Here is a 12,577-nt window from a genome sequence, read left to right on the forward strand (position 1 = left end):
TCCGATCTTCAACTTTGTAGAACAAGCTATGTCAATATTCCTTAAAATAAAAAAGTTTTAATGGTTATCTTTTTTTTACATAGGGCCACCCTAATTTTCGTTCCGACCAAATAAATTGTTTTTATATTAGAAACAACTTTGTAGAACATCATTTTTACGTAAAATCGCAATTGAAGGCGTGAGTTCCATCTTTCCTCCTAAAACCCCTATCCGTCCCACTGTGCAGTGGGGACGTAATGCCAGAAAGAAGAAGAAGAAGAAGAAGAAGTGTAGTGTCAAAGCAAAGAGATATTTGGAATAGAGTGTACAGTAGGGCGATTTTAAAAATGTTTGAAAATCCAATCTCCCATATACTCCCTACCATCCTTACCATAAAAATAGTGTTCTGTGAAATTTTCAGCTTACTAGGTGGTGATTTAAAGATGGCCCAAAGACAATGTACCGTTTTGATTCATATTACGGACACTTAAGGCCTCAGTGAAGTATAACTGATCAGAAAGCATATAAAATAAATCATTCCGTATGATTTCTCCACGTTATTGAGCCTTCAAAGCACTGAACTTTCAAATGGTGGGTGAAGATTTTGATTCCGCAACATGAATAATTTTAAATACATGGAAATGTGTGGACTTTTCATGATTCTTATTCCGGACACTTTTGCCCCACATTCCGGACACTTCGATTCAAATTCCGGACAGCTCGTGAAAACCATATATAGAAAAGACAAAACTTCAATTGAAATCGTTTAACCACTAAACAGACGTATAAGGAAATTGGGCATTATAAATTTGCATAGATATCTGTGGAAAATGTTTATTTAAACGAGCCTCGAAAGTAAGAACATTTGAGCGGCAAAAATTGAAACATTTCGTGTGAAATGTTTCCCATACAAAGTGAGAGTGTCCGGAATATGAAGCTGTCCGTAATATGAATTGAAACGGTATGTTTATATGGAAATTACTATGGAGAAATTTCGAGGTAAGTTCCAATCACGCTTGTACTGTAATGTAAGTAGAAACTTATCATCCCATATTGAAAACTCATTCTTCAAACTTTAATGAAGGATGTTGCTGAAGAAATAAATCCGCTTTGAGCTAATTTTGTTTGGATTTTTTGTACATGTTTGCAGGGCTATAATCACATTTTAAGCTATATAATAGCAAACAAACTCATGAATTTCTTTCTTCAGCAAATTTCTTTATTATGGTTTAAAGAATGAGTTTTTACTATGAGATAATGAGCTTATACTTACTTCACAGTACTAGCGTGTTTGAAACTTATCTCAAGATTTCTCCATAGTAATTTCCATATAAACCTACATTGTCTTTGGGTCACCTTCAAATCACCACCTAGAATGCTGAAAATTTCACAGAACACTATTTTTTTTGTAAGGATGGTAAGGAACATATGGGAGATTGGATTCTCAAAAATTTTTAAATTTTGAACCGGCCTAGTGTACAGTGATCAATTTCTTGCGAAACATTCTCCGAGAACAGCCTTGTGCACCGCCATAGTTTATATTCCATGCGAAAAAAGAGTTTAATTTATCCTTAAAAATCCTTATCCTATATTGAAAGACTTTAAAATAAATTAAGTCATGGGGCAAAATGCTTACACCTATTTTATAAATAATTTTAGTCATCCATCTTGCATTATGGAAAGCACCAGGAGCTCTTATTTTAAAATTTACATTAATTTTTCCACCCAAAAATATAATCGTAAGCTGAATAACTTCACGATAATCTTCGTGGTGATGATGTTCTATTAGTTGTCGCTCAAAAAATTCTAAAAGAATCACCCTCTCGTTGTCTGTTATTGATGATTTAACGAACGCATTATACAAACCAGAATGGCATGAACTCTTTTCCAAGCGGTGCCATTCCATCTGAAGCCGCTTAAAGATCTCAACATTTGGAGATTGTTTCGGGAATGAAGGAGCCCAAGGCTGAGAATCTCTTTTGAAAATATAAACTAAACACTTCTGTTGCCCTTTTTTTAACTATTCAAAAGAAAACCTTAATGAAAATATCTTAACGAAGAGTTGCATGCCAATAAAGAATCATGATTCAAAACTATACAAACAAAGTTGATTTGTTAGATCTGTTGAGAATATTTTTTTTATCAATTTACAAATTAAATGATCACCCTTATGCAAAACTGAGGACAATAGCCCTAATGAAATGTCACATATTATATGTTAACAGTGGCCTACGATGACATAGGAGATGTTTAATTACTCTTGTAAGTGAGTACCGCCGAAAACCCTTAACTTTTTAATCGTGGGTAAAGAATACGCTTCCGCAGCATGAATAATTTTAAATAAATCGAAATGTATAGCCTTTTGATGGTTCTTATTCCGGACGCGTCCTCACTTTTGCCTCATATTCCGGACACTTTGATTCAAATTCCGGACATCTCATGAAAATGATTAATAGAAAAATCAAATCATCAAATGAAATTGTTAAACCACTAAAGAGACGTCTAAGGCAGTTGTGCATTATAAATTTGCATAGATATTTATCAAAATAGCTTATTTAAACGAGTCTCTAAATTGTGAACTTTCGAACGGCAAAAATTGAAACATTTCGTGTGAAATGTTTCCCATACAAAGTAGAGTGTCCGGAATTAGAAGCTGTCCGTAATATGAATCAAAACGGTATTCCTATTGTCTTCAATATTCAATTAAAATTCTATTTTTTATTTTTTTATTTTTTTAACAAAAAGGACCACCCTAATGTAAAGTAAATGAACCACTCTAATGAAATATCACATATAATATGCTTTCAGTGGCCAACAATGATATAGGATATGTTTCAATACTATTGCCTTGAATTTCTCAGCAATTGAATTCAAATCGTTCATTTCAAATTCAATTCACTCCCCCAACTCAAAAATTCAAAGTCCCAAAAGGTCGATTTTTTCAAAAAAAAAAAAAAAAAAAACCAAATAATACCAGATCTCCACGTTTCATGCATTTCTTTCTTTTTCATGGGTCAAAAAAGCCAAACTTTGACCGCTTTGAGGGTCCACTTAATGAAGTCCGATTGAGCTCAAATTTTGCATGGGGACTTTTTTCGAGGAGACAAAACTTTTGAGCAATTCCATTTTTTAAAATTCGAATAATCGATTTTCATTGGCACCCTAATGTGTATTCAACTTCGGCTACTGTAATCCGGGTTTGTTCAGTTTGTTTTTATAGTATCAGAAATTTAATTTAGAAATATTTTAAAAATAATTTAAGATTTGTTATCCGCGAGTGAAAACCCGGAAGTTCAAGTGCCACGTGAAGAGGTCAACATCGGTGACTACGTGTACCCGGTCAGTGACGATATCCTCTGAGGCCGTTGAAAAACCTCCAAAACATTGGGCCGGGGTGAATCAGGCGTCCAGCATCAGACGACTTTGGGTTGCCATACATCAGAATCTGTAGGCTAGGCAGCCCCTGGGATGAGATTCCGGTAAGTCTGCATGCTTTTTACAGGCCTTGGCAAACCCTCTAACTTATACTTGTCGTTGAGACGATTTGGTTGAATATTCGTTGTTTCGATGATATGAGTAGCTTCCATCGTGAATGCTCGTTGGTCGAGAAACTCTAGAAAGCTTTCGATGGAAGGAACTTGCGGATCGACTTCGTTCAAGGATGTTCTATCTGCCCATTGCTGACGAGTTTCTGGATCCAGCTACACCAGAAGAATTTGAATGAGCCAACTATCTCTTTCCTCTGGCTGTGATGCTTTCACTGCCCTTATTACGTCATCGGATCTACTGTATACCCGCCGAAACGATGATACCGGTATGTGGGTGGTATGTTCAGAAAGCGCTGAATATGATGATTTACGATGTGGTCCTCTCTATCAAACCGCTTTTTCAGAGCACCTAGAGCACACTTCTTCTTATTTAATGTGCCGAAGGAGTGCTGCTACGGATCCAGCCGTATATGTTTTTAAATACAGTAGCCTTTGAGCATCGGTCAGCCTGGGATGATTGAGAACCGAGCTGATAAAAAGGTTGAAGAACGATGTCCACTCTCCGTAGTCTCCAGAAAAAGTTGGAAGGATGCCCTTTGTGAGATTTAGTTCAGGTAGTCCCATAGGTGAAACGTTGTGACCTAATGCCAAAACTGAAGCAGTATTATCGACCGCCTTATCTCGGTTTCGAGTCACCCTTTGAAATTGAGTTCCTTTACCGCGTCCCTGTTCTGCCTCGATGCCACTCTTGATAATATCGTCTAATAGGTCGTCATCCCTGCAAAGGTCCAGAATTATGTCTTGATGCTTCCGATAGTCTAGCTACCAATCTCTCAGGCATTCCACACCAGCATCCAAATCGTCAATGCGTGCAGTGGTAGAATTCATGGCACTCACTCTGGACCATATACCAGCAAGTCGGCCCATTAACGCGGTGCGTTTCCTCCCCACACTACTTTACACGTAGCACTTTTAAGGCCTGCACTCGAAAAAAAATGCACCAGACAAAAGTGTTCACCAAAAATTTATTTTAAGTCGGATTTTCTTGAATCTTTCAGAGAATGAACTAATACATGTGGATTATGTTTCAGTATAATTACTTTATTCAATGTTCGCTTTTAAAATTTAAAAACTTTAAAAACTTCGCTGAAAGCCCGCATCTTTCCCTTAAGACCCCTCATTATATTTTGTGCAATAGTGGAGCCAACCTTTTTGGTCACTTTCACCCAGGCTTTCTTCAATTCTAGCTCGTTTTTAAACACATTGGACGATTTTCGTACTTTGACCTTCATTATAGCTCAAAGTCTTTCAACCGGACGAATTTCTGGTGAATTTGGGGGTTGGTGGTTTTTGGTACAAAAACAACGTTATTGTCTCTGTACCAACGTCGATCGCGCGTAATGGCATGCTGCCAGATCAGGCCAAAATAATGTCTCGTCTTCGTGAGATCGCAGGAAGGGCAACAGACGCTTCTGGAGGCACTCGGTGCTGCAAATATCGCTGTGGTACCCGTTGTAATGTACGGTTTACTCAGTTTACCGCATTGGCAGGCCATGTGCCAGAGCAAGTAGTGGCAGTAGTCCCTTTTCTTCTTTCTTATGTCTTCCGAAACATCTAGTCGTGATTTGGCAACGTAGAACTCTAGCCCCGGTATCTACTTTGCGTCTGCCTTGATGTAGGTTGCGTCACTCATAACCACACATTTCGGTTTCGTTAACCACAATCAATACAGCTTCCTTGCGCGGGATTCGACTACCGTGGTTTGTTGATCACGCCGGTTCGGTGCTTTCTGGACCTTGAATACACGAAGCCCAGATCGTTTCATGGTTTGCTGAACGAACCAGGTGGAACACTTAGCATTCAGAGCCACGTCGCGAATCTAAAGGTTCAGATTATGCTTGAAATAATTCAGATCGAAATGAACTTCACTTTCGGCCGATTCCGCCATCGACCGAACAAGTGAATGCTGGTTTCAAACCAGCACAACCGTATGCCACAAAATCCTTCACTTATCTGAGATCTCGATCGCGAGACACACAGTCTTGTGCGCGCTTTTCCGAGCTTTCTACCTGTCAATTCTAACGCGCTTAAATAAAACATACCGTAAAACGGAGTAACTTTGATAATGCGGGTAATTTTGATAGTGCGTAACCCATCGCATGCTAAATGAAATATCATAATTTCTGTCAATCAGTTAAGCAAAACGAATGCAAAACTAAAGAAAATTAATATGACACTTCATGTAAGAGCGGTTTTCATTTTAATCAAGAACATTTTAAGCTTTTTATACGAATTTAAAAAATTTACACAATTTTAGCATTTTTAAAACGCTTACAAACAATCTTTTCTACGATCACTATTTGATGTAGTTTTGAATAGTTGGCCACTTATCTTTGATAGCCTAGTTATCATAGAACTTGAATACGGTCTCAAATCTCTTAGCGAAAAGCATATTCACAAACTGGTACCATTTCTGTAATCTAAGTCAGAAATTTCCATACAACGTTAAACGCCTAGAGGTATGCAATGCCTTACAAATGTTCGTTATTCATTCAATTTTGTTCGAATCATACTCCATTATCAAAGTTACCCCAAAACAGAAAACCAACTTTCGATTATATGAAAAATTATATATCCATTCAAAATGAATCTTTTGCCAATTTATCGACTGTAATCGATAACTAGGATGCCAGTACTTGTTTTAAAAATATAAATTGTAAATCTTTGAAACAGCATGCAAAAATATTCAAGTTTTCTTCGAAAAAACTATCAAAGTTACCCCGTTTTACGGTACACGATTAAGTAAAACCTACATAACTCATATAAAGCATGCACGCTCAAATCAAACATGCACGCTCATATAAAACCAATCAATATTTTTATCCACCAACTCTAGCTACCACAACAGGGTCTCAGCTGTCTTCGATTTTCGTCCACTTCCAGCCCGCCGCTCGGTCGTCTGGGACCCCTTAAAATATTTTACCACCCGAGAGACAGTTGTATGGATTATTCCCAGGTGTCTTCCGATCCATCTCATGCTCGCAGTCGGATTTTCCATGATGGCACGCAAAATTCTCCGGCGATTTTCTTCTTGTTTCGAGGCCATTTTAATAATCACTGAACCGTTTGTGACATTTTCTCCAGGTAAACAATACACTCCAATCTAGATATAGCCAGATTTTCATCAATTTTTACCCACGGACAAAAAAGTTACACACTGATAAAAATAGTGCATTTTTTTCCAGTGCAGGCCTTACTATCCTGTCTACAGCGTCAAATTTCTATTCGAGCGATAACGAAGTAGCGGGAGAAATTAATTTCACAAGAGTATATACGTTTGAATGCACGGTTTATTTCAAATGTTTCATAGAAAACCAGATCAAGAGGGGCAGGGAAGGTGTCCTAAATGTCCAAATTTAGAGTAATGTTTACGTGTAGTATTATTGCGCATTTCTTTCACCGCTGGACTATCGCAGAAGTGTTCACAAGTGCGGAAATGTGTCAGTGTCTTCAGCGGACTCATTCTTCTCCATTCAAAGAATAAGTGCTCTGGAGAACCCAACATGATTCGAAGCCATTCCGTACTTTTGCACTTATGAAATACTAAGTACCTTACATGTTGTAAACTCGAATTCTTTGGGGTGACTGTGCATGGCATTGGGTTTACACAAAACCAATCAAAAAAGACTTTTATTAACTATTTATATTCAACATATTAATGCACTGAACTGCCTGTACAGGCTGACTGACTACTTAAGAATAACAATAAACTGTTTATTGATGTAATGACTGCCATCCAAATACATAAATACATCTATGCGCCGTTTAGCATCGTCGCAGTGTCAGATGAAATATCATGTCACTCGAGAGCACAGCGTCTGAACATAAATATGTTAAGGCAGTGCTGCCAGATTTTCAGCCGCAACATTACATTTAGTTACTGTGTTGATTATAATCTGTGAATAAGGTTTCCTTGTTTAAAGAAAGACAAATGTATATTATTTTATAACCTGCAAATAAAGAATAAAATAATATGTGAATCTGTCCACAGTTCGGGAAGTCCTCCTTTCTGCGCCTACGGTAGCCAATATTTATAAAAAAAAGCACTCGACACTGAAGAAGTCTGTAAGTCACAGACGAAATAGGCCTATCTGTCAAGATAAGCAACACATATTAGAGTTTAAAGGTATTTGCTCGCCTTACTAGTGATTTAAGTTTTTTTTTTTTTTTTTTTTGCAAAAAAAGGGAAGTGGGGATTTTTTTTTATTTCCGTACGGGTTTGGGCCGAAAGGTCTCAGATTTTCATGAAACTTTTTCCACAGGCAGGGCTCATCAATATATGAATAAAAAAAATTGAGAAAAATTCAGGATCGCCTATTTTCCCGGAAAACTCAGTTGAAAATTTTTTGTTTTCTCCTGACACTACTTACTTTGAAAAATCATAACTCAAGAGCGAAGCATCGTAGAAACAAAGTTTTTTTTTATGAAAATGAAAGCAAATTTTTTCAAGAATAAAAAAAATTAACTGGAAAGTTTTCCACAAAATTTTCCACCGTTGAGAAAATTCGTAAAGAACAGCCGGAAAAACTATGCTCCAACTCGTGGATAATTTTCAAAAAAAAATATTTTTGAGAAGATAATTTTATAAGCTTTAAACGCTGAAATTTTTGAAATGTACTTTTTTTCGTTTTTAAGTTATGGCCAATTTTGTAAAAAATGTGCAAATGTGCCATTTTGAGCCTTTTCTTTGAAAAATCATAACTCAAGAAAGAAATCGTAGAAACAAAGTTTTTTTTTATGAAAATGAAAGAAAATTTTCTAAGGAATAGAAAAAAATGTTAACTGGAAAAAGTTTTCCACAAAATTTTCCACCGTTGAGAAAATTCGTAAAGAAAAGCCGGGAAAACTATGTTCAAACTCGTGTAAGATTTTCAAAGAAATATTTTTGAGAATAGAATTTTATAAATTTCAATCACTGAAATTTTTAAGTTGTACTACTTTTTAGTTTTGTGAAAAATGCCCAGATTTCTCGTACAAGTCTTTTCGTTCGAAAATCATAACTGAAGATAAAAGCGTCACAGAAACTTTTTTTTGTCAAATCGGAATCAAATTTTCTCAAAACTTTGAGATTTTTTAAAATGGAATAAGTTTTCCAGGACATTTTTCACTGTTATATTTGAAAAGAGCGATCAATACGATCCAATCCTAAACATTTTTTTTTAAATACGCTCATTTTTCGTTCATAAAACATGATCAAATATTGCCAAGATGGGCTGTTTACAAATTTATACATTTATAAGTTTATAAAGCTTATTTTCAAATTTATAAGTTTATAAACAAAACTACTTAAGAACGAAACAGCATAGAAACAAAGATTTCTTCAATCATAATGTAGGCATTTTCTCTTGCTACCTGTTAGGTAACTACAAAATTGACAGTTAAATCAATGTGTAGACAATATGGCAATTAGGTATTTACCAATTCTAGTTTAAAGCGTTGAAATGGCTTGAGAATCATAAGTTTACCAAACAGATTTTCTAACCTTGTTCCAATTCCTGGAACAAAAAATATCATTCATTTATACCAGAAGACGAACGAAGCATTTTTGCTAGTGAATTCTCAGATACACATGAAAACCAAGAAAATACAGCATGCTTTGTTCTTAATAATACAAAGAAACGAAAATCTTCTGGTGTTAGCAACCAAAGACAATCTTCCCGGTTGAAAAAATAGATACAGGTATGTTCCGTTTTTATCAACACGATCGGCAATTTTCAGTTGACAAAAACGGAACCGTGACAAAAACGGAATAATTTTATTGTTCAAAATATTTTACAAATTTGAAAAGAAAATTGCAGTTTTGTTAGGATAATACACATTTTCATCATATAAATGCACAGTATTTATGTTTAGGAGCTGTGATAAGATTATTAGATTGTTCATTCTTATAGGTTCGTAATGAAAGTTGATTACAGACTCATATCAATCAATATGATTTTGTAATAAATCATTAATAGTTTTAGTTTTCTTCTCTTCATTAAATGTAATGTAGAATATTAAAACGAAAATCACATAAATGTCCTTTGCATCATATTGGTTAAAATAACTACAAGGAAGTGGATCAAGCTGATGTTTATTTTTTTCAAGAGAGATTAAACAAGAAATAACTTTTTTTCTACTGTTCATCCTCATCCTTCTGATTATTTTTCTTCTTTATGGCATAACATTCCAACTGAGAAAGAGCCTTCTTTTCAGCTTAGTGTTCTTATAAACACTTCCGCAGTTATTTAATTGGCTGTTTGCTATAATGTGTGCAATGCTATGAGTTTGAGCGATAGAAGATAATGTCCAAAAAATGACGAGGTCGACAGTCTTATTGAAAATAAAATAAGCTGGATCGTGTCTCTTGCCGTTGCCAAAACATACTTGAGTTCATTCCCAAGTGCATCCCTTATAAAAAGAACTGAACATATATAGGGTTGTTCATTAATCACAGAAGGGTTATGACGGAAGGGAGGGTTTGAGATATCTTACGTGCCATAAAAATTATTTTTTATTTTCATACAAAAAAAAAACATACCATAAGGGGATGGGGGTCGAAAAACCTCTTACGTGGATAGCGCCTATGTTTATCAAATTTACATAGAAAATTCTTTGATACCATGTTATATAAGAAAAAGAAATTGCAGTTGTTGCTATGACGACCAGAGCAACTCTCGATTGTTGAAGAATTGGCCAATTTTGTCCAACAGACCATGCTAACTTTGAAAACTCCAATTGATTAGTGGATAAGAAGGAGTCAAAACTTATTGAATCGTATATGACTTGACACTTACTGAGGCTATTGAAAAGCATTTAAATTGCTTCAAAATAAGTGTTTAGTTTGTATTCTAAACATTTTGAAAATAAAAAAAAAATGTGTGTTGAGAAAAACGGAATAATTTGTTGACGAAATCGGAACGTGACAAAATCGGAGCGTGACAAAATCAGAACGTGATAGAAACGGAACATACCTGTAGTATTAAGATGAAAATGTAAGTTATATACTGAATAATTGAATAAATAAAATTAAAATAATAATATTAATAATCTTATTTGTTCCATAGAAAAGAAAGAATCCCTTTTCAGTGTAATGAAAAATTGAGGCAGTTTTTTTTTTCAGTTTTTCTTACCGGTGTTATATTTCATGAAAAATATCATCCATTCCGACTTATACTTCATTAAAACCAATCCCATATCTTTTTTTTTTCAGATGTTTTAGAAAATTTGAAATTGCTTTGATAAAAAATCTTTGTTTTTCCGATGCTTCGATTGAAATATGGGTTTTCAAAGAAAAGGGTTATATGGTCATTTTCCACAAAATTGGCGATAACTCAAAAACGAAAAAAAATACCATTTCAAAAATTTCAGCAATTAAAGCTTATGAAATTACCTTCTCAAAAAAAAATATATTTTTGAAAGTTTTCCACTAACTCGAACATGGGGACGGACCTGGTGTAGTGGTTAGAACACTCGCCTCTCACGCCGAGGACCTGGGATCGAATCCCATCCCCGACATAGTCACTTATGACGTAAAAAGTTATAGTGACGACTTCCTTCGGAAGGGAAGTAAAGCCGTTGGTCCCGAGATGAACTAGCCCAGGGCTAAAAATCTCGTTAATAAAGTCAAACCAACCAACCAACTAACTGGAACATAGTTTATCCGGCTTTTCTTTACGAATTTTCTCAACGGTGGAAAATTTTGTGGAAAACTGTTTCCAGTTATTTTTTTTTATTCCTGAGAAAATTTGCTTTCATTTTCATAAAAAAACTTTGTTTCTACGAAGCTTCGTTCTTGAGTTATGATTTTTCAAAGTAAGTAGTGTCAGAGGAAAACAAAAAAATTTCAACTGAGTTTTCCGGGAAAATAAGCGACCCTGAATTTTTCTCAATTTTTTTATTCATTTATTGATGAGCCTTGTGGAAAAAGTTTCACGAAAATCTGAGACCTTTCGGCCCACTTTGTACGGAACTAAAAAAAATCCCCAAGTGTTAAAGTTCAATTTGTAGTTTTAAACATACTCTAACAATCCCTCCTGTAAATTTAATATAAAAAAGTGTATTACAGTATTTATAGCCTAGAAATCACGTAGGTACGAACAAGTTAATGGTATCAGAATCATAAGGAATACCACTTGAGTTAGCTAGACATAACATATTCTACTGTTGATTCAGCTAGGCTCTCTCTATTTTATGAAGTTTTATGAAACAAACCATCACCAACATTTCAATAACTACGCGAAATCCAAATGTCTATTCTCCAGGGCAAAAATATTGCCATAAGATGCCCCAAAATAAAAGAAAGACAAACTTAAACAAATAAAACAGCAATAAAAAGAATCGTATATAAGAGGAAAGAATATTCACAGCGACGCGTCGCCAAGACGGGCACAATTCCGGTGCTCTGTCATAATTCGTTTTGTTTTTCTTCAGGGAGTGTACAATATGTATTCGCTTATGTTGGAAATTAATTTATTCAGGAAGCTGATTCAATGACTCATAAGTAATTGATCACATACTGTAAGCAGGAAGGAAGCGAAGCAAATATTATCCAATTGGAAGAACGGCAACTAAAACGCCTGCAGGGTATGCAAGACGCCTAGCGCGGGTTTCATGCAATTTCGCAACTGCCACCGCTTTGGAGAATTTTGTGTGGTGGTAGTACTAGAATGCCGTCCCATCGAATTTCTGGTCGGTTCTGGCGACAGAGTTTCATTGATTAATAGATATACATCATTTAAAGTACTGCTTATCCCTGGCTTTATGGAAACATAAAAATGTAACATTTATGAAAAATTTCGACTGACCCCCAGGATAAACGACCTGCAGAAGGGAGCACAATGTAAGAGATTATACTGGCATTTTCTGAGCTGCTGACTCCATTCAGCACAGAAGCGTAAAACCACACACTCTATGATAAACGACACGGCTCCTGGCTCCAACATCACCCAATCGAAGGGATGAGCACCGAAAGGGAGCGGGGCTACAACTAGGATTCCCATCCTTACATTCAGTGCGATAGATGAAATATTATGCAAAAATGGATTAATGTATATTTAATAAACACGCTC

This window comes from Aedes aegypti, chromosome 1, assembly GCF_002204515.2.
Source record: "Aedes aegypti strain LVP_AGWG chromosome 1, AaegL5.0 Primary Assembly, whole genome shotgun sequence".
NCBI classification, from domain to species: domain Eukaryota; kingdom Metazoa; phylum Arthropoda; class Insecta; order Diptera; family Culicidae; genus Aedes; species Aedes aegypti.